Source organism: Oncorhynchus kisutch, linkage group LG9 (genome assembly GCF_002021735.2).
Source record: "Oncorhynchus kisutch isolate 150728-3 linkage group LG9, Okis_V2, whole genome shotgun sequence".
NCBI classification, from domain to species: domain Eukaryota; kingdom Metazoa; phylum Chordata; class Actinopteri; order Salmoniformes; family Salmonidae; genus Oncorhynchus; species Oncorhynchus kisutch.
In genome coordinates, this window is record NC_034182.2 from 11,208,113 (window position 1) to 11,235,457 (window position 27,345).

General features: G+C 43.8%; 1 protein-coding gene across 14 annotated transcripts in view; it reads left to right on the top strand.

Annotated features, from left to right (window-relative positions):
* plekha5 (pleckstrin homology domain containing, family A member 5) overlaps nucleotides 1-27,345 on the top strand; it is a 145,135-nt gene that overhangs the window by 53,354 nt on the left and 64,436 nt on the right. Inside the window, exon 1 of one of the 14 annotated variants that reach the window (XM_031831873.1) lies at nucleotides 25,076-25,201. The exons of the other annotated variants lie outside the window; for them this stretch is intronic. The gene's annotated coding sequence lies outside the window, so the exon portion shown is untranslated. Of the gene's footprint in view, nucleotides 1-25,075; nucleotides 25,202-27,345 lie in introns of those variants that run through there. 14 annotated transcript variants of the gene reach the window in all.

The following is a 27,345-nucleotide window of genomic DNA, read 5'->3' on the forward strand; positions in this document are numbered from 1 at the left end:
AGCATCTTTTCGTGACAAAATATCTTGTTTAAAACGGGAACGTTTTTTATCCCAAAATGAAAATACTGCCCCTAGTGTCGCAACAGGTTTTAAGGTGTGATTGTGTAACCATCTCTGTGCTGTGCGGCTATGTGAAACCCAGCCCCAAAACTCCCTCCACTCTGGCTCTAGTTCTCCATATCATATAATGGTCTTGTACTCTATTTTGGTTCCCCCAGGAACACACCATTAACAGCAGCCCCCGTGCTGTGTAATCAGGCTAGGGGTGAAAATAATCTCCTGCAGGTTACTGTATTGTCATTCCACACTGAGTCTTCTCTGATGTTGAGGGTTAATTTAGAGGATCATTTGGTGAGATCGTTTAAAACTCCTAACTATAAAATTGAAGTCGGAAGTTTACATACACTTAGCCAAATACATTTCACCTCAGTTTTTCACAATTCCTGACGTTTAATCCTAGTAAAAAATCCCTGTTTTAGGTCAATTAGGATCACCACTTTATTTTAAGAATGTGAAATGTCAGAATAATAGTAGATTTCAGCTTTTATTTCTTTCATAACATTCCCATTGGGTCAGAAGTTTACATACATTCAATTACTATTTGGTAGCATTGCCTTTATATTGTTTAACTTAGGTCAAATGTTTCAGGTAGCCTTCCACAAGCTTCACACAATAAGTTGGGTGAATTTTGGCCCATTCCTCCTGACAGAGCTATTGTAACTGAGTCATGTTTGTAGGCCTCCTTGCTCGCACACGCTTTTTCAGTTCTGCACACACATTTTCTATAGGATTGAGGTCTGGGCTTTGTGATGGCCACTCCAATACCTTGACCTTGTTGTCCTTAAGCCATTTTGCCACAACTTTGGAAGTTTGCTGGGGGTCATTGTCTATTTGGAAGACCCATTTGCGACCAAGCTTTAACTTCCTGACTGATGTTGCTTCAATATATCCACATAATTTTACCTCCTCATGATGACATCTATTTTGTGAAGTGCACCAGTCCCTCCTGCAGCAAAGCACTCCCACAACATGATGCTGCCACCCGGTGCTTCACGGTTGGGATGGGGTTCTTCGGCTTGCAAGCCTCCCCCTTTTTCCTCCAAACATAACGATGGTCATTATGGCCAAACAGTTCTTTTTTTTTTTCATCGAACCAGAGGACATTTCTCCAAAAAGTACCATCTTTGTCCCCATGTGCAGTTGCAAACCGTAGTCTGGCTTTTTAATGGCTGTTTTGTAGCAGTGGCTTCTTCCTTGCTGAGTGGCCTTTCAGGTTATGTCGATATAGTACTCATTTTACTGTGGATATAGATACTTTTATACCGGTTTCCTCCAGCATCTTCACAAGGTCCTTTGCTGTTGTTCTGGGATTGATTTGCACTTTTCGCACCAAAGTACGCTCATCTCTAGGAGACAGAATGCATCTCCATTCTGAGCGGTTTGACTGCTGCGTGGTCCTATGGTGTTTATACTTGCATATTATTGTTTGTACAGATGAACGTGGCACCTTCAGGCGTTTGGCTGATTTCTTTACATTTTCCAATGATGTCGAGGCACTGAGTTTGAAGGTAGGCCTTGAAATACATCCACAGGTACACCTCCAATTGACTCACCTTATGTCAATTAGCGTACCTGAAGCTTCTAAAGCCATGAATCAATTTTTTTTGAATTTTCCAAGCTGTCTAAAGGCCCAGTCAACTTAGTGTATGTTAACTTCTGACCTACCGGAATAGTGATACAGTGACTTTTAAGTGAAATAATCTGTGTGTAAACAATTGTTGTAAAAATGACTTGTGTCATACACAAAGTAGCCAAAACTATTGTTTGTTAACAAAACATTTGTGGAGTGGTTGAAAAACGAGTTTTAATGACTTCAACTGTAGATGAGACGAGGCAACGTGGTTATTTTCCTCAATCTGTTATTGTTAAAAGCCTCTGACTTCCTACAGTGAGAGAAGAGAAGATGCTTCAGATGGCAGTTAAAATGCCTCTGTAATCCCCACCCGTTGCCTCGGCAGCTTAATGATAATATTTATCAGGTAAACAGACAGACCGGACCGCTGTGAATCCAACTGCTACCACAATAAAGACGTCTAATATGAAGCGTCGTCGTGGCACCTGAGTGAAATCACATTAGTGTTTGGGTAAGTGGAAACCAATGGACCCACTGGGAGAGGGGAAGGTAAATGAATGTAATTGTTACGGTCGATTCTCTTCTATGCAGAAGAGCTGTTTACTGATGCTAATGAGGTGCAGATGTGTGTGTGCGTGCCGTACGGAAATGTCATAATTTAATAAGGTTGATTTTACCTCTCGAGGGGAGATGGAAAGCTTCTGTTCTCTATGTGTTTATCGTCAAGTGTTTGAGTGAAGCTCTCAAGGTTTCATTTCTGTTCTTGGCTCAGCTTCTATCCTTAGTTGACGGGTGTTGTTGAGGTGTGATGTTAAAAGACAGATTCTTTCTCCAAGGCTAAAACTATAAAGTGATGCATTTTTTTGCAGAATAAATTGTGTCTTCTGGTAGAATGTTGGCGTGTGCTTCCAGGTACCTCATTCCCCACGCTAACCTACAGGGACTTAGCTCCTTGCTGAAATGTTCTGAAAACAGAGATTTAGCGGCCTACATTACTATCCTGTAGATATACTCTTGTTTCCCCAAAGGTCCATCAGCAATGATCTTCCAAATCCCTCACATCTTCTTCGTAATACATTATCCCCTTTCACCCAGCCTGACCCCAGGCGGTGTGAATATGGTCTGTTGTGTTGATATTCACCACAGTTCCTCCTGGTGGTGTGAGCTGTAGGGCAACCACAGCTCTTTTTTCTCCTCTCCCGTTTCTTTAGTTTCCTCTCATGTTTTCCTCCTCTCCCTTTTCTTTAGTTTCCTCTCATGTTTTCCTCCTCTCCCGTTTCTTTAGTTTCCTCTCATGTTTTCCTCCTCTCCCGTTTCTTTAGTTTCCTCTCATGTTTCCTCCTCTCCCGTTTCTTTAGTTTCCTCTCATGTTTCCTCCTCTCCCGTTTCTTTAGTTTCCTCTCTCATGTTTTCTCCTCTCCCGTTTCTTTAGTTTCCTCTCATGTTTCCTCCTCTCCCGTTTCTTTAGTTTCCTCTCATGTTACCTCCTCTCCCGTTTCTTTAGTTTCCTCTCTTATGTTTTCCTCCTCTCCCGTTTCTTTAGTTTCCTCTCATGTTTCCTCCTCTCCCGTTTCTTTAGTTTCCTCTCATGTTACCTCCTCTCCCGTTTCTTTAGTTTCCTCTCTTATGTTTTCCTCCTCTCCCGTTTCTTTAGTTTCCTCTCATGTTTCCTCCTCTCCCGTTTCTTTAGTTTCCTCTCATGTTACCTCCTCTCCCGTTTCTTTAGTTTCCTCTCTTATGTTTTCCTCCTCTCCCGTTTCTTTAGTTTCCTCTCATGTTTCCTCCTCTCCCGTTTCTTTAGTTTCCTCTCATGTTACCTCCTCTCCCGTTTCTTTAGTTTCCTCTCTTATGTTTTCCTCCTCTCCCGTTTCTTTAGTTTCCTCTCATGTTTCCTCCTCTCCCTTTTCTTTAGTTTCCTCTCATGTTTCCTCCTCTCCCTTTTCTTTAGTTTCCTCTCATGTTACCTCCTCTCCCGTTTCTTTAGTTTCCTCTCTCATGTTTCCCTCCTCTCCCGTTTCTTTAGTTTCCTCTCATGTTTTCCTCCTCTCCCGTTTCTTTAGTTTCCTCTCATGTTTTCCTCCTCTCCTGTTTCTTTAGTTTCCTCATGTTTTCCTCCTCTCCCGTTTCTTTAGTTTCCCCTCTCATGTTTTCCTCCTCTCCATTTTCTTTAGTTTCCTCTCATGTTTCCTCCTCTCCCTTTTCTTTAGTTTCCTCTCATGTTTTCCTCCTCTCCCGTTTCTTTAGTTTCCTCTCATGTTTTCCGCCTCTCCCGTTTCTTTAGTTTCCTCTCATGTTTTCCTCCTCTCCCTTTTCTTTAGTTTCCCCTCTCATGTTTCCTCCTCTCCCGTTTCTTTAGTTTCCTCTCATGTTTTCCGCTTCTCCCGTTTCTTTAGTTTCCTCATGTTTTCCTCCTCTCCCGTTTCTTTAGTTCCATCTCATGTTTTCCTCCTCTCCCTTTTCTTTAGGTTCCTCTCTCATGTTTTCTACCTCTCCCGTTTTTTTATTTTCCTCATGTTTTCTTCCTCTCCTGTTTCTTTAGTTTCCTCTCTCATGTTACCTCCTCTCCCTTTTCTTTAGTTTCCCCTCATGTTTCCTCCTCTCCCTTTCTTTAGTTTCCTCTCTCATGTTTTCCTCCTCTCCCGTTTCTTTAGTTTCCTCTCATGTTTTCCTCCTCTCCCTTTTCTTTATTTTCCTCATGTTTTCCTCCTCTCCCGTTTTTTTTGTTTCCCCTCTCATGTTTTCCTCCTCTCCCAGTTCTTTAGTTTCCTCTCTCATGTTTTCCTCCTCATGTTTCCTCCTCTCCCGTTTCTTTAGTTTCCTCTCTCATGTTTTCCTCCTCTCCCAGTTCTTTAGTTTCCTCTCTCATGTTTGCCTCCACTCCCGTTTCTTTAGTTTCCCCTCTCATGTTTTCCTCCTCATGTTTTCCTCCTCTCCTGTTTCTTTAGTTTCCTCTCATGTTTTCCTCCTCTCCCGTTTCTTTATTTTCCTCTCATGTTTTCCTTCTCTCCCGTTTCTTTATTTTCCTCTCATGTTTTCCTTCTCTCCCGTTTCTTTATTTTCCTCATGTTTTCCTCCTCTCCCGTTTCTTTATTTTCCTCATGTCCTCCTCTCCCGTTTCTTTATTTCCTCTCATGTTTTCCTCTCCCGTTTCTTTATTTTCCTCTCATGTTTTCCTCCTCTCCCTTTTCTTTAGTTTCCCCTCTCATGTTTCCTCCTCTCCCTTTTCTTTAGTTTTCCCTCTCATGTTTTCCTCCTCTCCCTTTCTTTATTGTCCTCTCTCATGTTTTTTCCTCCTCTCCCGTTTCTTTAGTTTCCTCTCTCATGTTTCCTCCTCTCCCGTTTCTTTATTTACCTCTCTCATGTTTTCCTCCTCTCCCTTTCTTTATTGATCTCTCTCATGTTTTCCTCCTCTCCCATTTCTTTATTTTCCTCATGTTTTCCTCCTCTCCCTTTTCTTTAGTTTCCCCTCTCATGTTTTCCTCCTCTCCCATTTCTTTAGTTTCCCCTCATGTTTTCCTCCTCTCCCTTTTCTTTAGTTTCCCCTCTCATGTTTCCTCCTCTCCCTTTTCTTTAGTTTCCCCTCTCATGTTTTCCTCCTCTCCCTTTTCTTTAGTTTCCCCTCTCATGTTTCCTCCTCTCCCTTTCTTTAGTTTCCCCTCTCATGTTTTCCTCCTCTCCCTTTCTTTATTTCCTCATGTTGTCCTCCTCTCCCGTTTCTTTAGTTTCCTCTCTCATGTTTCCTCCTCTCCCGTTTCTTTAGTTTCCTCTCTCATGTTTTCCTCCTCTCCCATTTCTTTAGTTCCCTCTCTCATGTTTCCTCCTCTCCCGTTTCTTTAGTTTCCCCTCTCATGTTTTCCTCCTCATGTTTCCCTCCTCTCCCGTTTCTTTAGTTTCCTCTCTCATGTTTGCCTCCACTCCCGTTTCTTTAGTTTCCCCTCTCATGTTTTCCTCCTCATGTTTCCCTCCTCTCCCGTTTCTTTAGTTTCCCCTCTCATGTTTTCCTCCTCATGTTTCCCTCCTCTCCCGTTTCTTTAGTTTCCTCTCTCATGTTTCCTCCTCTCCCGTTTCTTTAGTTTCCCCTCTCATGTTTTCCTCCTCATGTTTCCCTCCTCTCCCGTTTCTTTAGTTTCCTCTCTCATGTTTGCCTCCACTCCCGTTTCTTTAGTTTCCCCTCTCATGTTTTCCTCCTCTCCCGTTTCTTTAGTTTCCTCTCTCATGTTTCCCTCCTCTCCCGTTTCTTTAGTTTCCTCTCATGTTTTCCTCCTCTCCCGTTTCTTTAGTTTCCTCTCTCATGTTTTCCTCCTCTCCCGTTTCTTTAGTTTCCCCTCTCATGTTTTCCTCCTCATGTTTCCCTCCTCTCCCGTTTCTTTAGTTTCCTCTCATGTTTTCCTCCTCTCCCTTTTCTTTATTTTCCTCATGTTTTTCTCCTCTCCCGTTTTTTTTGTTTCCCCTCATGTTTTCCTCCTCATGTTTCCTCCTCTCCCGTTTCTTAGTTTCCTCTCTCATGTTTTCCTCCTCTCCCGTTTATTTAGTTTCCTCTCTCATGTTTGCCTCCACTCCCGTTTCTTTAGTTTCCTCCTCATGTTTTCCTCCTCTCCCGTTTCTTTAGTTTCCCCTCTCATGTTTTCCTCCTCTCCTGTTTCTTTAGTTTCCTCTCATGTTTTCCTCCTCTCCCGTTTCTTTATTTTCCTCTCATGTTTTCCTCCTCTCCCGTTTCTTTATTTTCCTCTCATGTTTTCCTCCTCTCCCGTTTCTTTATTTTCCTCATGTTTCCTCCTCTCCCGTTTCTTTATTTTCCTCATGTCCTCCTCTCCCGTTTCTTTATTTTCCTCTCATGTTTTCCTCCTCTCCCGTTTCTTTATTTTCCTCATGTTTTCCTCCTCTCCCTTTTCTTTAGTTTCCCCTCTCATGTTTTCCTCTCCCGTTTCTTTATTTTCCTCTCATGTTTTCCTCCTCTCCCTTTTCTTTAGTTTCCCCTCTCATGTTTCCTCCTCTCCCTTTTCTTTAGTTTTCCCTCTCATGTTTTCCTCCTCTCCCTTTTCTTTAGTTTCCCCTCTCATGTTTTCCTCCTCTCCCTTTTCTTTATTGTCCTCTCTCATGTTTTTTCCTCCTCTCCCGTTTCTTTAGTTTCCTCTCTCATGTTTCCCTCCTCTCCCTTTTCTTTATTTTCCTCTCTCATGTTTTCCTCCTCTCCCTTTTCTTTATTGACCTCTCTCATGTTTTCCTCCTCTCCCGTTTCTTTAGTTTCCTCTCTCATGTTTGCCTCCACTCCCGTTTCTTTAGTTTCCCCTCTCATGTTTTCCTCCTCATGTTTTCCTCCTCTCCCGTTTCTTTAGTTTCCTCTCTCATGTTTGCCTCCACTCCCGTTTCTTTAGTTTCCCCTCTCATGTTTTCCTCCTCTCCTGTTTCTTTAGTTTCCTCTCATGTTTTCCTCCTCTCCCGTTTCTTTATTTTCCTCTCATGTTTTCCTCCTCTCCCGTTTCTTTATTTTCCTCTCATGTTTTCCTCCTCTCCCGTTTCTTTATTTTCCTCATGTTTTCCTCCTCTCCCGTTTCTTTATTTTCCTCATGTCCTCCTCTCCCGTTTCTTTATTTTCCTCTCATGTTTTCCTCCTCTCCCGTTTCTTTATTTTCCTCATGTTTTCCTCCTCTCCCTTTTCTTTAGTTTCCCCTCTCATGTTTTCCTCTCCCGTTTCTTTATTTTCCTCTCATGTTTTCCTCCTCTCCCTTTTCTTTAGTTTCCCCTCTCATGTTTCCTCCTCTCCCTTTTCTTTAGTTTTCCCTCTCATGTTTTCCTCCTCTCCCTTTTCTTTAGTTTCCCCTCTCATGTTTTCCTCCTCTCCCTTTTCTTTATTGTCCTCTCTCATGTTTTTTCCTCCTCTCCCGTTTCTTTAGTTTCCTCTCTCATGTTTCCCTCCTCTCCCTTTTCTTTATTTTCCTCTCTCATGTTTTCCTCCTCTCCCTTTTCTTTATTGACCTCTCTCATGTTTTCCTCCTCTCCCGTTTCTTTATTTTCCTCATGTTTCCTCCTCTCCCGTTTCTTTATTTTCCTCTCATGTTTTCCTCCTCTCCCATTTCTTTATTTTCCTCATGTTTTCCTCCTCTCCCTTTTCTTTAGTTTCCCCTCTCATGTTTTCCTCCTCTCCCTTTTCTTTAGTTTCCCCTCTCATGTTTTCCTCCTCTCCCTTTTCTTTATTTTCCTCATGTTGGCCTCCTCTCCCGTTTCTTTAGTTTCCTCTCTCATGTTTTCCTCCTCTCTCGTTTCTTTAGTTTCCTCTCTCATGTTTTCCTCCTCTCCCATTTCTTTAGTTCCCTCTCTCATGTTTTCCTCCTCTCCCGTTTCTTTAGTTTCCCCTCTCATGTTTTCCTCCTCATGTTTCCCTCCTCTCCCGTTTCTTTAGTTTCCTCTCTCATGTTTGCCTCCACTCCCGTTTCTTTAGTTTCCCCTCTCATGTTTTCCTCCTCTCCCGTTTCTTTAGTTTCCTCTCTCATGTTTCCCTCCTCTCCCGTTTCTTTAGTTTCCTCTCATGTTTTCCTCCTCTCCCGTTTCTTTAGTTTCCTCTCTCATGTTTTCCTCCTCTCCCGTTTCTTTAGTTTCCCCTCTCATGTTTTCCTCCTCATGTTTCCCTCCTCTCCCGTTTCTTTAGTTTCCTCTCATGTTTTCCTCCTCTCCCGTTTCTTTAGTTTCCTCTCTCATGTTTTCCTCCTCTCCCGTTTCTTTAGTTTCCCCTCTCATGTTTTCCTCCTCATGTTTCCCTCCTCTCCCGTTTCTTTAGTTTCCTCTCTCATGTTTGCCTCCACTCCCGTTTCTTTAGTTTCCCCTCTCATGTTTACCTCCTCTCCCGTTTCTTTAGTTTCCTCTCTCATGTTTGCCCACAGTGACACTGTGTGGTACGTTTCAGAAGCAAGGGACCTGTGTCTCTGATGATCCGAGAGCTGCTCTTAGCTGCTGAGGAAGGAGACTGCTAGCTAAGCACACACAAAAACACACACTCACAAATGTACCAACGCACACACTGAGAGCCCAGCTGTGATGTTATGGAAGGAAGATGACTGGGCTAGCACACACACATACACAAATCAAATGTATTTATATAGCCCTTCGTACATCAGCTGATATCTCAAAGTGCTGTGCAGAAACCCAGCCTAAAACCCCAAACAGCAAGCGATATAGGTGTAGAAGCACGGTGGCTAGGAAAAACAAAACCTAGGAAGAAACGTAGAGAGGAACCAGGCTATGAGGGGTGGCCAGTCCTCTTCTGGCTGTGCCGGGTGGAGATTATAACAGAACATGGCCAAGATGACACACACACACACACACACACACACACACACACACACACACACACACACACACACACACACACACACACACACACACACACACACACACACAAGCTGTCAAGGTGAACGCAGCATGGCTGCTAACTCCTGCATAATGATACGGAGGCATAGCGGTTCCTCTTTGAAACGTTATTTGCCTGGGATTTGTTATAGCCAGAATAAAAGGTTCCGGGCCGTTCACTACCCTGTCTGATATATCCCCTGGGTCTAGGCGGGAAGGAAAAAATGTCTCTGATTTTAGGAGAAGGATAGTTGGTTGGCTGGCTGGCTCACAGTTATCCTTCTTCCACTTCGTAGTATGCAGTTGTCCTCATGTACGCACGTACTTGTGTGCACATGCACGCACACAGAAGAGAAAGAGACACACACACGTGTTTGGTCCATAGTCATGGGGACTGCAGGCAGGTCTGATTGTGGCTGATAATTGGCTGAAACATTTACATAATGAGAAACAAGTGCAAGGTTTCATTTTATTACCATTTGTCTCTGTCTCAGTTCTCTCTTTGCCTTGTATTCTCATACTATCTGATTAACATTGTGGCCCGTACAATATAAAGCACTTTGAACACCTGGAAAATAACCATTTACATATTATCCATTATGCATTAGCATTATAATCCATCCATTACAATGCTGGACTGTGTATTACTATGATAATGTTATGCTATGATAATGTTGTGATAATGTTATGCTATGATAATGCTGTTTTTCCATTACACTTGGATGTGTTGGTCACCACACACACACACACACACACACACACCGAAACATCAAACGGGTATTATTAATTTGACAGTTGATCTGTCTCTGTGTGTGTGTGTGACTCCGGTGTGAGGAGAAAGGATCTTACATGGGCTGACCTCACCAGATATAAAACAATAGGAACCAGAACCTGCTGTCGCTTGGTGATGATTGATAGTCCAAACAGAGGGGTTTATTGCAGGACAGCTATTATATTGTGTGGGTTGGAGAGAGAGCCTGGCGTTCAGTCGTAACAGCCTTAACAGAGCTGTGAATGTAATCCCGAGTTGCAGACACTTCTGTCTCTCATCCAGTCAACATTACTCACAACGACGAGGGAAGGCAATAGCCGTACCATTGTAGCGATTCAGGGGGAACGGCCGGAGAGGGGCTTGAACCAGCAAGCAGCAATGTCCTCCTTGTGCCTGCCATAAAGGTCCAGACCTCTTGGCTGAGGTCTTTACACTCAAATATAAGGAGACTTCGCCGTGTCTACACCTTGAGCCTGGGTGTCAGCGTGCTTTTAAACAGAACAGACAGGGAACATTTACATTTTTTCCTTTTACAGACACGAGAGAGAATTGATCCAAGTGTCCTTTTTTCATGTCCGTACTTCTCCAGTCTCAAACCTATTCAGGCAACAGAATGGCAAAAAGAGAGTGGATTTTTAGCTCGGAGTGGTTATTCCCATGGTCTTTCAGCCGTGCATACAGCCGGGAGGATGTCTAGTTATGCATACGCACGCACACACACACACACACACACACACACACACACACACACACACACACACTCGTGAGGATGTAGTTATGTAATCTAACCACTGGGCCTGATTCTGACTGACAGAGAGGCAGTTAGAGCATGCAGAATCTCATTGCCGTGTGTGTGTGTGTGCGCGTGTGTGTCTCCTCCAGGCCAGCTGTGTGTATGAGGGGCATAAGGTCTCTGAAAGCTCTGTCAGGCAAGAGAGCTTTAACCGCTGCTGTCTGATTCACTTGACTGAGAGTTTTTTTGAATTTCCCCATGTGCATTGTGACAGAGCCTGACAATCAGTAGAACTAGTATAGGTAGCAAGAATCAGCTGGGTGGAATCTCTACTCAGTCAGCTTGTCTGTCACCTTCATCTTATTGGATTTGGTAACGAAGCATCTCTCTCTCTCTCTGATGTCGTGCAGCTGAATCACAACATGCATCTAATCCCATGCCTTCATTACACGCACCACTATTCCTCTTCCCCCTCCCCTTGGCACCTCCCCTCTCAACAGCATTTCTTCTCTTGTGGAATTCTTGAGGGGATCAGTTCAGCATAGCATGACTCTTCCTGGCTGTAGAACCAAAATTCAGGATTCCAGTTGGAGCAGTATAGAGGTACTGCATGAAGAAGGGAAAATACACGGGTATGTCAAATGACATTCCCATATAGTTATCCACTTTTGAGTGCCTATTTCCCATATAGTGCACTACTTTCGACTCAAACCATTTATCCCTACTTATCAAAGTAGTGCTCTATACTACTCCAAACTATCTGAGACTCAGACACTGAGCTTGAATGGCCTGGTTGCCCCTAGCAACATCTTACTCACCGCAAACTCGCTGTTTACGATTAAGGTCAGGCGACCCGTTTCTTAAACTCATAATGAGCTTCATCCCCTTCTCCTCCCTCATTATTTCATCCCACTCTCTGTCGATGAGCCTGTTCCCTGTCCTTTCTCTCTGACATTTTAATGTGCGGGAGACTCAATTATAGTGAGGGTGTTTTTTTTTTTGTCCTCCCAGGCAATTGTATTATACACTAGCACATTCACCGAGATGAGTCTAGACTCATAATGCTCTCAGATCCATTTGTAAGGATGTGACTGTCTGCTTCGACTCTTAGTGATACGTTCTATGGTTGGAAACTGGTATTTTCCTGTAGTCTCACCAAGAGGTGCTACAGACAGGCAGGCAGACGGATAGAGGCACGTACACACACACACGGCACCAGTTCAGCAGCAGAGCAGTCATGTGGAAAACATATCTGCAAACAGTAGTTAGAGTGAGTGGTCATTGTATGACTGACAGTGAATCTGATTCATCACTCCTGGCCTTTTTAGCTCACAAAGTCTTTCTCCCGAACAATGGTTGTCAGACTGTCTCCTTCGTGACATGAGATTGCCTTCCGTTTCAGGACGCACTGGAAGCAGATTTGATAGTCATCCGTGATCCATTACGACTTTACACATTTTACAGCATGTTCTATTGCACATTACATTGATGTATTGTGCTTTATATATTGAGGTTCATTCATGTTGTTGTACATTAGTATTTTGTTTCAGTCTGCATTGATCAATACAATGTGTTCTGGCCTGAAAACAAAATGACAACATCAACGTGCCAATGGCAGACTGTCATTACAAAATGCTGGGTTTTTACCACTGATTTAGCCTGCGGTAATATGTCACCTGAGATATGCTAAGTGTATGCAGCATCAGTGGACCGAGATGTGTCATCTGAAGATGAATGCCTTGCTGCTAGAGCTCTATGCTTTAAACAGGATGTTTAAAATGACAGCAACATCCTCTCTTCTGCCTCGTCTGAGAGACAACTCTCAGGGGACACCGAGAGGCTGGAACTTTACAGAGGCTATACACACAGACACACACACACACACGCTTGCACGCACACGTGTGCGCCTGATGAGGTCACATTAGTGGGGAAAGCCAGCCCAGCGGAGCATACATGCTCTTCCAGGTATTAGTGATTGAGGTTTGATTAGAGCCTCTCTCCCTTCCAGTGACATAAAATGTCTGTGTAATGATGGTGGATGTGGCTCTCTCTCACCCTGACCCAACCACGCCACTCTCCTCTCTCGCTGTCATTTATCCACACACATCCAGGACAAAGACACACACACACACACACAGGGGCTGCTTGTGGATACTATGAACACGACTACAACCTGACATATCTACTCTGCTACAGAGAGTGAAATTAGTGACCTGGCTGCTGTTTGTGAATTATACAGCAAGACTCACACTGCCAGGTAGAGAGAGGGAGGTATGCAATCACACTGCGTAGGAGAGGAGAGATGGAGAGAGAGAAAGGCAGCTATCTGCCCACTGGTTTCCATATTTCATTCCCTCTCTGTAAACTTCTGCCTGTTTCTCTCTCTCTCTCAATTTTAATTTAAGGGCTTTATTGGCATGGGAAACATATTATTATTATTTTTATATATTATTATTATTATTATTAACATTGCCAAAACAAGTGAAATAGATATTAAACAAAAGTGAAACATTGCTCACGAAAGAAGAAAGAAATGTCGTATGTCTATATACAGTGTCGTATGTATATATACAGTGTTGTATGTCTATATACAGTGTTGTATGTCGTATGTCTATATACAGTGTTGTATGTCTATATACAGTGTTGTATGTCGTATGTATATATACAGTGTTGTATGTCTATATACAGTGTCGTATGTCTATATACAGTGTCGTATGTCTATACACAGTGTCGTATGTCTATACACAGTGTCGTATGTTGTATGTGTATATATACAGTGTCGTATGTCTATATACAGTGTTGTATGTTGTATGTCTATATACCGTGTTGTATGTCTATATACAGTGTTGTATGTCGTATGTCTATATACAGTGTCGTATGTCTATATACAGTGTCGTATGTGTATATACAGTGTTGTATGTTAATATACAGTGTCGTATGTTTATATACAGTGTTGTATGTCGTATGTATATATACAGTGTCGTATGTCTATATACAGTGTCGTATGTCTATATACAGTGTCGTATGTCTATATACAGTGTTGTATGTATATATACAGTGTTGTATGTATATATACAGTGTTGTATGTCTATATACAGTGTTGTATGTCTATATACAGTGTCGTATGTCTATATACAGTGTCGTATGTCTATATACAGTGTTGTATGTCGTATGTCTATATGCAGTGTCGTATGTCTATATGCAGTGTTGTATGTATATATACAGTGTCGTATGTATATATACAGTGTCGTATGTATATATACAGTGTCGTATGTCTATATACAGTGTTGTATGTATGTATATATACTGTGTTGTATGTATGTATGTATATATACTGTGTTGTATGTATGTATGTATATATACAGTGTTGTATGTATGTATATATACAGTGTTGTATGTCTATATACAGTGTCGTATGTATATATACAGTGTCGTACGTCTATATATTGTACGTCTACATACAGTGTCGTATGTCTATATACAGTGTCGTATGTCTATATACAGTGTCGTATGTCTATATTCAGTGTTGTATGTCGTATGTATATATACAGTGTTGTATGTCTATATACAGTGTTGTATGTCTATATACCATGTTGTATGTCTATATACCGTGTTGTATGTCGTATGTCTATATACCGTATGTCTATATACAGTGTTGTATGTCTATATACAGTGTTGTATGTCGTATGTCTATATACAGTGTTGTATGTCTATATACAGTGTTGTATGTCGTATGTCTATATACAGTGTTGTATGTCTATATACAGTGTCGTATGTATGTCGTATGTCTATATACAGTGTTTGTTGTATGTCGTATGTATATATACAGTGTTTGTTGTATGTATATATACAGTGTTGTAATGATGAAAATAGTTAAAGTACAAAAATAAAAGTAATTAACATAAATATGGGTTGTATTTACAATGGTGTTTCTTCTTCACTGGTTGCCCTTTTCTTGTGGCACCAGGTCACAAACATAGCTGCTGTGATGGCACACTGTGCTATTTCACCCAGTAGATATGGGAGTTTATCAAAATTGGATTTGTTTTCCAATTCTTTGTGGGTCTGTGTAATCTGAGGTAAATCTCTCTCTGTCTGTGCACCTCTGTATATGGTGGTTAGTAGACTAGACACACAACCGTTCCATGCCCCAGTTTCACTACAGAAATACTGCATTCAAACGATCCCGTCTTCTCGTGGCCTTCTAGAGTATGGCAGTTGCATCTGTAGCAGACCAACATGTCGTGCTTGCCATTCCCAGCCATGTTTGGCACATTAACAACATCCATATACAGGTAACTGCCAAAATAAAGGAAACACCAACAAAGTGTCTTCTATGGCATTGGGGCACCACGAGCCAGAACAGCTTCAATGTGCCTTGGCATAGATTCTACAAGCGTCTGGAATTCTGTTGGTGGGTTGCAACACCATTCCTAGACACACACACACACACACACACACACACACACACACACACACACACACACACACACAGAGAGCTCCTTTGAGACTCCTCTTTAAAGGTCACTGAGATCTCTTCTAGGTATATTAGCCAAGGTAATGGTCAACTGGGCATTTTTAATACATGACTCTAAGCATGGTGGGATGATAATTGCTTAATTAACAGGAAGCACCTGCTTTCAATATGTTTTGTATCCCTCATTTACTCAAGTGTTTCCTTTTATTTTGGCAGTTACCCGTACATCCCATCAATGAGCTCAAGTGTGACTGATAGAACTGTAGACGTATAACAAACTGTACCCCAGCCTATAGAATGGGGATGGAACAAACCTAGTCATCACAATGTTATGATTCATGCTGTACTCTAGCTAGCAACCTGTCCTCCTGCCTCATGCCAGCCCACTCAGCTGTCTCTCTCTACCTACACCTGGATGCCCACAGGAAACAGGAAGTGACATCACAGAGAGACCGTGCAGACCCATGGTATTGACATGTTCAAAGCCCTTTACAGTGTATCATATCCCACTCCCCTCCCTTCCTCGTACAAACATTATGCTGTCTCTGCTGTTATTTTGAGGTCTGTATCAAATATTAATGTGTCATTTTGTTTAGTCCTGGGAGACCCACTGTTGATGTTTGCATTACCAGTGAAGTCCTTAATGAATTATTCACACTAAAATGTACCGTTGGAGACAGTGAGAAGAAAAGTCCTGCTTTATTCTGGAAGTGTTTGCTTAGAGTTTCAGTAATGATATTCTGAAAGAAACGGCTGTTTCGACTCAGTGTTCCTTTGGGTATGTTTCAGCACATATGGACTAGTCGTCAGTGAAGTCTACTAAATATATTTATTTTATTTGAAATGGCATATTTCTGGTCACACTGAGAGCGTTTTGGTGCAAATCTTAAACATATGGTGTCATTTTACTGCACGTCTTAGTCTTTCTGTCCCCTCCCAGTGCAGCTTATGAATGGGGATGCAATACCCCATGCAGGCCCTGGCTGAGAGGGTGTATGACAATAACTCTTATGGACGTGTTGGGTCTCGGTTCAGCTACACTGTGTTGTGCTGCTGTAACACTGGTGGCATTGAGGACCTATGGCTTTCTCTCTCCTCCCCTCCAACCCCCCTCCATTTCCAGGGATTTTCCTGCTATTGAAATCCTTGGGCGGTTTTTAATAGCAGTCTACATTTCAGGATTGAAAAACTTTTTCAGTGTAAACTAAACCACTAAAACCAGTTATAAAGTATGTAGAAGAGATAATGGACGTGTGTGTGTGTGTGTGTGTGTGTGTGTGTGTGTGTGTGTGTGTGTGTGTGTGTGTGTGTGTGTGTGTGTGTGTGTGTGTGTGTGTGTGTGTGTGTGTGTGTGTGTGTGTGTGTGTGTGTGTGTGTGTGTGTGTGTGTTAGAGGTCGACCGATTATGATTTTTCAATACCGATTATTGGAGGACCAAAAAAAAAGCCGATACCGATTAATCGGCCTATTTTTAAAATGTATTTGCAATAATGACAATTACAACAATACTGAATGAACACTTATTTTAACTTAATATAATGCATCAATAAAAATCCATTTAGCCTCAAATAAATAATGAATCATGTTCAATTTGGTTTAAATAATGCAAAAACAATGTTTTGGAGAAGAAAGTAAAAGTGCAATATGTGCCATGTAAGAAAGCTGAAAGCTGGTGGTTCCTTTTAACCTGAGTCTTCAATATTCCCAGGTAAGAAGTTTTAGGTTGTAGTTATTATAGGAATTATAGGACTATTTCTCTCTATACCATTTGTATTTCATATACCTTTGGCTATTGGATGTTCTTATAGGCACTTTAGTATTGCCAGTGTAACAGTATAGCTTCCGTCCCTCTCCTCGCTCCTACCTGGGCTGGGAAAACATCGACAACAACCACCCTCAAAGCAGCGTTACCCATGCAGAGCAAGGGGAACAACTACTCCAAGTCTCAGAGCGAGTGACATTTGAAACGCTATTAGTGCACACCCCGCTAACTAGCTAGCCATGTCACATCACATCGTTACACCAGCCTAATCTCGGGAGTTGATAGGCTTGAATTCTTAAACAGCAGAGCAGCTGGCAAAACGCACGAAAGTGCTGTTTGAATGAATGCTTATGAGCCTGTTTGGTGCCCACCATCGCTCAGTCAGACTGCTCTATCAAATCATAGACTTAATTATAACATAATAACACACAGAAATACGAGCCTTAGGTCATTAATATGGTCGAATCCGGAAACTATCATCTCGAAAACAAAACATTTATTCTTTCAGTGAAATACGGAACCGTTCCGTATTTTATCTAACGGGTGGCATCCATCAGTCTAAATATTCCTGTTACATTGCACAACCTTCAATGTTATGTCATAATTACATACATTTCTGGCAAATTAGTTCGCAATGAGCCAGGCGGCCCAAACTGTTGCATACTGACTCTGCATGCAATGAACGCAAGAGAAATGACACAATTTCACCTGGTTAATATTGCCTGCTAACCTGGATTTCTTTTAGCTAAATATGCAGGTTTAAAAATATATACTTCTGTGTATTGATTTTAAGAAAGGCATTGATGTTTATGGTTAGGTACACGTTGGAGCAACAATAGTCCTTTTTCGCGAATGCACACTGCATCGATTATACGCAACGCAGGACATGCTAGATAAACTAGTAATATCATCAACCATGTGTAGTTATAACCAGTGATTATGATTGATTAAGTTTAATGCTAGCTAGCAACTTACCTTTGCTTCTTACTGCATTTGCGTAATAGGCGGGCTCCTCGTGAGGCAGGTGGTTAGAGCGTTGGACTAGTTAACTGTAAGGTTGCAAGATAACTGTAAGGTTGCAATCCCTGAGCTGACAAGGTAAAAATCTGTCGTTCTGCCTCTGAACAAGGCAGTTAACCCACCGTTCCTAGGCCATCATTGTAAATAAGAATGTGTTCTTTAACTGACTTGCCCAGTTACATAAATATTAAATAAAGGTGTAAAAAACAACAACTTTGTCGTCCAAAATGAACCATTTCCGATTTGTTATGAAAACTTGAAATCGGCCCTAATTAATCGGCCATTCCGATTGATCAGTCGACCTCTAGTATGTATGTATGTATGTATGCATGTATGCATGACCAAAAATAATTGAGTTGTATTGATTTTATTATGTCTGAGCAAAAGAACACAGCATTAGCCATGTCAAAATGCATAGAATTGCAGGTAATTATATTTAAAACAAACAATTCCTCTCAGCTCCATGGAGAAATGTATAGAATTGCAGGAAATTGGCTTAAATATTCAAACATTTCTCTACACCGCAAAGATGGAGGCCTCAAATTGTCTCTACGATCCACCCATTGCCTCTTTCCATGCCCACTACCTAAACCCCTTTATAATCCAGAAAAAACCCTGCTTTCTCCCTCCAACTTTCTTTCTCCTTCTCTCTCTCTCGCCCCCCTTCTATCTCTCTCTCTTTTTGTCTGACTACCACATCCACTGCTAGGCTCCAGTGGAGCAGAACAGCCAACCCTGCCTGCTATCCTTCCCCTCCTACCTCCATCCACCCACCTGCCACCCTCAATCTTCTTATGGTCTCCCCCATCCTTTCCTCTCCTCCTTCCCTCAATCCATCCCCCCCGCTTCCCCATCTTCTCCCCCCCCTCTTACGTCAACCATCCTCCCAAGCCATCCCTACTTCCTCTCTTTCCTCTTTCTCTCCTCCCTCCCTCTGCTGAAGGACACAGTAAATGTCACACTGCTGCACTGTGGACCCGCTCTCACCTGTTGCCCCGGCAACCTGCCTCAAACATGTGACCAAACAGGCCAGCCATGTTTGTGAAGAGCAGAGTAGTCTGACGTGTGTGTACGCGGGGGGGGGGGGGGGGGGGGTTTAACAGTGTGTGTATCTTATCAACCTCATACAGCCTCTCGTCGCAAGCCCTTTACCGTAACTCAGCCATTGCCTATCAGTGTTTACCCCTGCTGCTAATGCTAGTCCTCTAATGAAAATACTGTTTATAATGGCTTCATTAAAGACCTCTGTCTGAGGGTAACAAGCAGGGTGCATGTTTCAATGACGGACCCTTGTGTTGTTGCCCTCCCCACTCCTCTACAAGCCTGTTAAAATTCCCTAGTAAGTATCACTATGACAGGAGAGTAACTCCCTGTGTGTCCACATGGCCCACTATTCTCAACATAGTGCACTCATTGTGACCAGGACCAGCATAGGGCTCAGGTCAAAAGTAGTGAACTAAATAGGGTACCATTTGGGACTGTAGTCTCCCCGTCTGTCTCCCTGTCTGTCTCCCTGTCTGTCTCCCCATCTCTCTGTCTGTTTGTCTGTCTGTCTCCCCGTCTCTCTCTCGGTCTCCCCATCTCTCTCTCTGTATGCCCCCCAGTCTCTCTGTCTGTTTCCCCATCTGTCTGTCTGTCTCCCTGTCTGTCTGCTCCCCAGTCTCTGCTCCCCAGTCTCTCTCTCTTTCCCCATCTCTGTTTCCCCATCTCTGTCTCCCCTTCTCTCTCGCTGTCTGTCTGTCTCCCCGTCTGTCTCCCTGTCTCTCCTTGTCTGGCTCCCCGTCTCTGTCCCCGTCTGTTTGTCTCCCCGTCTCTCTGTATGTCTCTGTCTGTCTCCCCGTCTCTGTCTCCCCGTCTCTCTCTCGGTCTCCCCATCTCTCTGTCTGTCTGCCCCCCAGTCTCTCTGTCTCTCTCCCCATCTCTCTGTCTGTCTGTCTCCCTGTCTGTCTCCCCGTCTGTGTCTTTGTCTGTCTGTCTCCCCTTCTCTTTCTCTGTCTGTCTCCCCTTCTCTTTCTCTGTCTGTCTCCCCGTCTGTCTGTCCATCTGTCTGTCTGTCTCCCCATCTCTCTCTGTCTCTCTGTCTGTCTCCCCATCTCTCTCTGTCTCCCCATCTCTCTCTGTCTGTCTGTCTCCCCGTCTCTCTGTCTGCCCGTCTGTCTGTCAATCTGTCTGTCTGCCCATCTGTCTGTCTGTCTCCCCGCCTGTCTCCCCATCTCTCTGCCCGTCTGTCTGTCCAAGCTCCCCATTGTCTGTCTGTCTGTCTGTCTGTCTGTCTGTCTGTCTGTCTGTCTGTCTGTCTGTCTGTCTGTCTGTCTGTCTGTCTGTCTGTCTGTCGTCTGTCTGTCTGTCTGTCTGTCTTGTCTGTCTGTCTGTCTGTCTGTCTGTCTGTCTGTCTGTCTGTCTGTCTGTCTGTCTGTCTGTCTGTCTGTCTGTCTGTCTGTCTGTCTGTCTGTCTGTCTGTCTGTCTGTCTGTCTGTCTGTCTGTCTGTCTGTCTGTCTGTCTGTCTGTCTGTCTGTCTGTCTGTCTGTCTGTCTGTCTGTCTGTCTGTCTGTCTGTCTGTCTGTCTGTCTGTCTGTCTGTCTGTCTGTCTGTCTGTCTGTCTGTCTGTCTGTCTGTCTGTCTGTCTGTCTGTCTGTCTGTCTGTCTGTCTGTCTGTCTGTCTGTCTGTCTGTCTGTCTGTCTGTCTGTCTGTCTGTCTGTCTGTCTGTCTGTCTGTCTGTCTGTCTTCTGTCTGTCTGTCTGTCTGTCTGTCTGTCTGTCTGTCTGTCTGTCTGTCTGTCTGTCTGTCTGTCTGTCTGTCTGTCTGTCTGTCTGTCTGTCTGTCTGTCTGTCTGTCTGTCTGTCTGTCTGTCTGTCTGTCTGTCTGTCTGTCTGTCTGTCTGTCTGTCTGTCTGTCTGTCTGTCTGTCTGTCTGTCTGTCTGTCTGTCTGTCTGTCTGTCTGTCTGTCTGTCTGTCTGTCTGTCTGTCTGTCTGTCTGTCTGTCTGTCTGTCTGTCTGTCTGTCTGTCTGTCTGTCTGTCTGTCTGTGTCTGTCTGTCTGTCTGTCTGTCTGTCTGTCTGTCTGTCTGTCTGTCTGTCTGTCTGTCTGTCTGTCTGTCTGTCTGTCTGTCTGTCTGTCTGTCTGTCTGTCTGTCTGTCTGTCTGTCTGTCTGTCTGTCTGTCTGTCTGTCTGTCTGTCTGTCTGTCTGTCTGTCTGTCTGTCTGTCTGTCTGTCTGTCTGTCTGTCTGTCTGTCTGTCTGTCTGTCTGTCTGTCTGTCTGTCTGTCTGTCTGTCTGTCTGTCTGTCTGTCTGTCTCCTTGTCTGTCTGTCTGTCTGTCTCCTTGTCTGTCTGTCTGTCTGTCTCCTTGTCTGTCTGTCTGTTCCTGTCTCCTGTCTGTCTGTCTGTCTCCCCTTCTCTTTCTCTGTCTGTCTCCCCGTCTGTCTGTCCATCTGTCTGTCTGCCTCCCCATCTCTCTCTTCCTCTGTCTCCGTCCGTCCGCCCACCCGTCTGTCCGTCCCTCCCTCATTAAATACGGTATCTGCTCTGCTCTAGAGTCTGGATTAAGGTTGCCTACAGCAGTGTTTCCCAACCCTGGTCCTCCAGTACACAGGTTAGTTATAGGCCTGGACAAACACACCTCATTCAGCTCATTAAGGGCTTGATGATTAGTTGACCAGTTGAATCAGGTGTGTTTGTCCAGGGGGTACAATAAGCATGTGTACTGTTGGGGGTACTGGAGGAGCAGGGTTGGGGAACACTGACCTACAGGACACACTAGCAGTAAGGTTAAGGGCATTGGGTTTTACAGGCTCAAACTCAAAATCACATTAGATAAGTTAAAGTACAACTTTTTTTATGGAACTTTTCGAAAGCGTTGCAGTTTATCGCAGCGCCTTAAAAATGGAACAGGAAATGTGGTCGGCCCAATTATGTAACTATTTTAGGTTTTATAGGAAAACTTCCGTAATCTCTTTGTGACAGTTATAGTGGGGAGAGGAGAGAAGACAGCAGGGTGGAAGAGGTCTTTGTTAACTCTGTCTCCTTTACCACTTGCTGACTGGCACACAGCAGCAGAGACCAGAGAGCCTAGATATGATAATACACACACATCTGGTCTGGAGAACACACACTTCATCTCCAACGCCCATAGGCTCTTGAGTTGTCATTGATTCACTCCTTTATCTCCCCGTCACGGTGGGTGCACACGCATGCGTGGGTGAGTGCTTACGCCTGTCTGTCTGTTTGTGTGTGCGTGCGCACTTTTGCAAGTGTGTCGGTCTCTGCTTACTTGGTCTCTGCATACAGATGGCTGCGTCCCAAAATATTCTGCTTAAAAGATTGTTTCACTTATCAGCAAAGAGAGAGCAGGAGATTGCGGAGTTTCAGCTGTCGGCATTCACTTGATAAAATACTGCGGAGACGTTTTTCAAATCAAGTACCATACATCCGGTGGGCGCTGCCTCTGGGGATGAACAAATACAGTTAGTGTTGATTTAGAGTTTTTGGACAGGAGAGTTCCTTGTCTATCCAATACGAGCTCACATGCACTATGGAGCCCAACACTGTAGCTCTCTTCCCTGGGTCCATTTGACAATATCAGCTTTCCTCAGCTAGCCAGCTCTCAAATCCTTAACCTCTCTCTCATTTTTTAAATTTTATTTCACCTTTATTTAACCGCGTAGGCTAGTTGAGAACAAGTTCTCATTTGCAACTGCGACCTGGCCAAGATAAAGTATATCAGTGTTAACAGACTACAGAGTTACACATGGAGTAAACAATTAACAAGTCAATAACACAGTAGAAAAAAAGGGGAGTCTATATACATTGTGTGCAAAAGGCATGAGGAGGTAGGCGAATAATTACAATTTTGCAGATTAACACTGGAGTGATAAATGATCAGATGGTCATGTACAGGTAGAGATATTGGTGTGCAAAAGAGCAGAAAAGTAAATAAATCAAAACAGTATGGGGATGAGGTAGGTAAAAATGGGTGGGCTATTTACCGATAGACTATGTACAGCTGCAGCGATCGGTTAGCTGCTCAGATAGCAGATGTTTGAAGTTGGTGAGGGAGATAAAAGTCTCCAACTTCAGCGATTTTTGCAATTCGTTCCAGTCACAGGCAGCAGAGAACTGGAACAAAAGGCGGCCAAATGAGGTGTTGGCTTTAGGGATGATCAGTGAGATACACCTGCTGGAGCGCGTGCTACGGATGGGTGTTGCCATCGTGACCAGTGAACTGAGATAAGGCGGAGCTTTACCTAGCATGGACTTGTAGATGACCTAGAGCCAGTGGGTCTGGCGACGAATATGTAGCGAGGGCCAGCCGACTAGAGCATACAGGTCGCAGTGGTGGGTGGTATAAGGTGCTTTAGTGACAAAACGGATGGCACTGTCATAAACTGCATCCAGTTTGCTGAGTAGAGTGTTGGAAGCAATTTTGTAGATGACATCGCCGAAGTCGAGGATTGGTAGGATAGTCCGTTTTTACTAGGGTAAGTTTGGCGGCGTGAGTGAAGGAGGCTTTGTTTCGGAATAGAAAGCCGACTCTAGATTTGATTTTCGATTGGAGATGTTTGATATGAGTCTGGAAGGAGAGTTTACAGTCTAGCCAGACACCTAGGTACTTATAGATGTCCACATATTCAAGGTCGGAACCATCCAGGGTGGTGATGCTGGTCAGGCGTGCGGGTGCAGGTAGCGAACGGTTGAAAAGCATGCATTTGGTTTTACTAGCGTTTAAGAGCAGTTGGAGGCCACGGAAGGAGTGTTGTATGGCATTGAAGCTCGTTTGGAGGTTAGATAGCACAGTGTCCAAGGACGGGCCGGAAGTATATAGAATGGTGTCGTCTGCGTAGAGGTGGATCAGGGAATCGCCCGCAGCAAGAGCAACATCATTGATATATACAGAGAAAAGAGTCGGCCCGAGGATTGAACCCTGTGGCACCCCCTCTCTCTCTCTCGCTCTCGCTCTCTGATATTGTGGCTCACACTGGATTTGACTGAAATGGTTTGCGTTCCAAATGGCTCCCTATCTGCCCTGGTCAAAAGTAGTGCACTATATTGGAAATAGCGTGCCGTTTGGGACGCACCCATGGATTTAGACTTCAAACGCATGCCCTCTGTTGTTTCCTGGACAGTTGATGCAGGGTGGATCTAGTGGACTTTTCCATTCTCCTGTCCTCATCTTACCTCTTCACTGCCAATGGGTATTGTTCATCCTCCCACATCCCTCCTTCCCTTGTATCTCCACCATGTTATGGGAAAATGGGATGGGGGGAGATTGGTTTTGAATGCAGCCTATTGCTGTTACAATTCACCTGGCTTCCACAAAGGGGAGAAATTCTAGTTGTAGCACCAATTTGAGTTGTGCTACAATTCTAGTTGGTTTTTGAACCATGCCAGGTTGGTTGTTTTCCTCTGCTATTTAAACCTATTGAGGAGCCCCAGCAGGGTTCAAAACAGCTATCTGTGTGGAGAGGATATGTAGTGATGAGCCTGGTTTAATCTGGAGTCCTGTCCCCTCCCCACACACGTACACTAAAATGGTCCTCTCTCTCTGGAGCCATTGTGGCCTGGCGTCCCCCCTCCTCCCCTCCCCATCACCACTGCCCCTCCTCTCCTCCAGGCCTGAATAACAGCACTAAGCTGGGGGAAGCAGATTAGCCCCTCCACAACCATTGTCTGCTTCCTATTAGAAAGAACCCTGACTTGTGGTTGAACTTCAGGGTCTCTCCAGGCTCTTGTTACCCAGTTACACACGTGTGTACTGTTCTACTACCACATATCATAGCCTGGTATAAATACATGTTGAATGGGAGTCTAGAGGAACATCAAGCATTAAATTAATGATATAGGCCTAGATTTGGAGAGGAACATCCCAGCATTAAGTTAATTATATATCTATATATACCTAGCTTTGAAGCAGGCTGTAGGCTTCCCTTATTATGTGACCTCAGTAGACACGTGCACTAGATGTGATTATGTTCCCATGTAATGTTCATATAGCTGTAAACGATTAGGCCTATAGTTTACATTGAGAGGAGCCTGTTAACTCGTGTGTGTCTGCTGTATTTTGCACGCCACCCGCGGTCACGCACACGTGATGACACATCTGCTTTGAAAAGCACTGCAAACCAAACGGCATCCTATTTGAACGAGTCAACTCTGAAACGCAATGTAATGCACGAATAAATCAGGTTTCAAAGTCATAAGCGCACAGCACGGCAGATGTATTCCAGCTCGGTCGGCGGCGCGCATTTAACAGAGCAGGCGAGTGGGAGCGCGCGCATTTAACAGAGCAGGCGAGTGGGAGCGCGCGCATTTAACAGAGCAGGCGAGTGGGAGCGCGCGCATTTAACAGAGCGCGCCAGTGAGTGAGCGGTCACTGAAGTGGGCTGCTCTCACCCAGTCCGCATCTGGAAAGACTGCTTTTATTTCACCAGTTTTACTGGCTTTTCCACCGCAGGCGTCCTCTCGTAAGTAAACACAATTTGGAGATGATTTAGTCATGTTCTGTAGTCATGCTTAGATATGATTTGTTTATTATATAGGCTATTGAAATAATGGCATTGCTATTTTAGGCGTGCGGTTCTGTGATGCCTTGTTGGTATGACAGGCTACATTTCACTGTATCCCACGCGTTTTCATACCTTGTGCATATTTTATGAAGTACACACGGGATGCGCTGCTCAAAATAGTACTGGTGCTCAGATTTTTCCATATAGGGGACTCGACCATTTGTTGTGATATTCTGTGCTCTGTTCGTTGCTGTGTTGTGTAGCCATGCCTATAGGACAGTAGGCTTAAGACAGCTTACAATGAGGCTTACAAGGCAGAGTTAAATTGTGAAACTGTAAATGCAGTCTGTAAATTAGTTATTGTTTTGATTTTGTTGCATTTAGTGTCATGCATTCAGCTCAATTTGCTTACTGTATCCTACAGCTGATGTCACTCAGCCTCTCCTGTTCTCCTCTCGTCTCTATCTGTCGTTCTCTATATGTCTCTCTCTTTCTGTCCTTCAAATTGGTGTTACTCTTTCTCATTCTGGACCCATGTTATCCCTCTCTTTCCGGTGGTGTACAGTAGAAAGTCGTTAAAGGTGTCCGGCTGTTCCCAGCGTCCCGTTGTGAATCAGATTAAAGTTGTATTAACGAGCTGTGGTTCCGGGATGCCACAGGGACCATGTTATTTCCGTCAGCCAGCTCCATGCATCTCATTGGTCAGCTCTCCGAGTCCATGTTGATGGGTCTCCCTACTCCTTTAGACTCCTCTGTCAGAGTTTTTTTGCTCTATTAATTAGGGAGTTTTTGTTTCTACCATTTGGAATTAGGCTAGACTCTTAAGCAGCTATCAGTCTCACTATGCCAGTGTCCTTTTGGGGATACACGTAATTACTTTGAGTTCCGACGTTTTCTGTGTGTGTGTGTGGGCTTATTTTCATTAAAGGGAGGTAGACTTTTAGGGGGCTTTCATACCAGATTGGTTTAGAGCTTGTTTTCACCCTTAGGTCCGTTAGTTTGGACTGTTGTGGACACGCTATCTGCACTCGGGAGCACACTGAACAACACACCGTGGTTCACTCAAAAAGGGTGGTATCGGTCCGATTCCATTTTTACCATGGGGCGGTTCGCTGCAGGTGAGAACGCAGTCCGAACCAAACACAGGAAACTAATCAGAGGCATGCAGTTTATTGGACTGGGAGCATTTGGTGAAATGCACACAGTACCATAACTTGATATCTCAAACATTCTGTGAGTAGCAGTGCATTTAAGAGCGCATCCTGTGCAGATTAGGCTGGGGCTATACCGGGGATACAGGCTAAATGTAGTCTATTCACATCGCAGTTAGAGTGGCTATTGTTTCCTCCCGCATGTTGTTGGAATACCAAAGCCAATGTAATATGACGATTGGGACCCAAGTTATGCTTCTTGGTCATCATAAATGGATTTAACATGAGCGTTTTTCTCCAATTAACAAATGACTTGCATGAACACATGGTTTTGTTTAGGCCTTTTATTTTGTTTTACATTTGGCAATGTGAAACCAACTGGACCAAATGAAAAAGAATACAATGTACAGTATAGCTCAGAACTAAATGCCCTTATAGTTGTCTTTCTGGTCTATAGTTTTCTGATTAAAACAGAGACTGGGAGTAATGGATGTGTTCGCCTAATTTAATGCCCGATAGATCAACTTTACCCATTTAAGAGAAGAAGTCTGAGAAATTAGAGCCCTCTAAGACTCATAGCATCTTCATCCCAAGGACAAGAGGAGCCAGCTGGCAGGCACCCTTTTACATGTAAGTGCACAACTTTTGTTCTGATCAAAAGTAGTGCACTATATTAGGGACCAAGGTGCCATTGGAGACACTCTAATTCTCCTTTCTCCATGGTGAAGTCCCTCGCCCCCTCTGGCCCAATCCAGACCTCATATTTCTGCCATCTGTTTTTCATATCTGTTATTTTCCCCTCTTCTTTTGAACTGTCCTTCTATCTAGACATGGAAATCAAATAAGGTTGTTCTGAACCATTCACAGCCTGTCATTTCATCCCCCCCGCCGTAGAACTACATGAACATCAGCCATCTGCCAGGGTTACTATTGGCAACACACTCAGGAGAG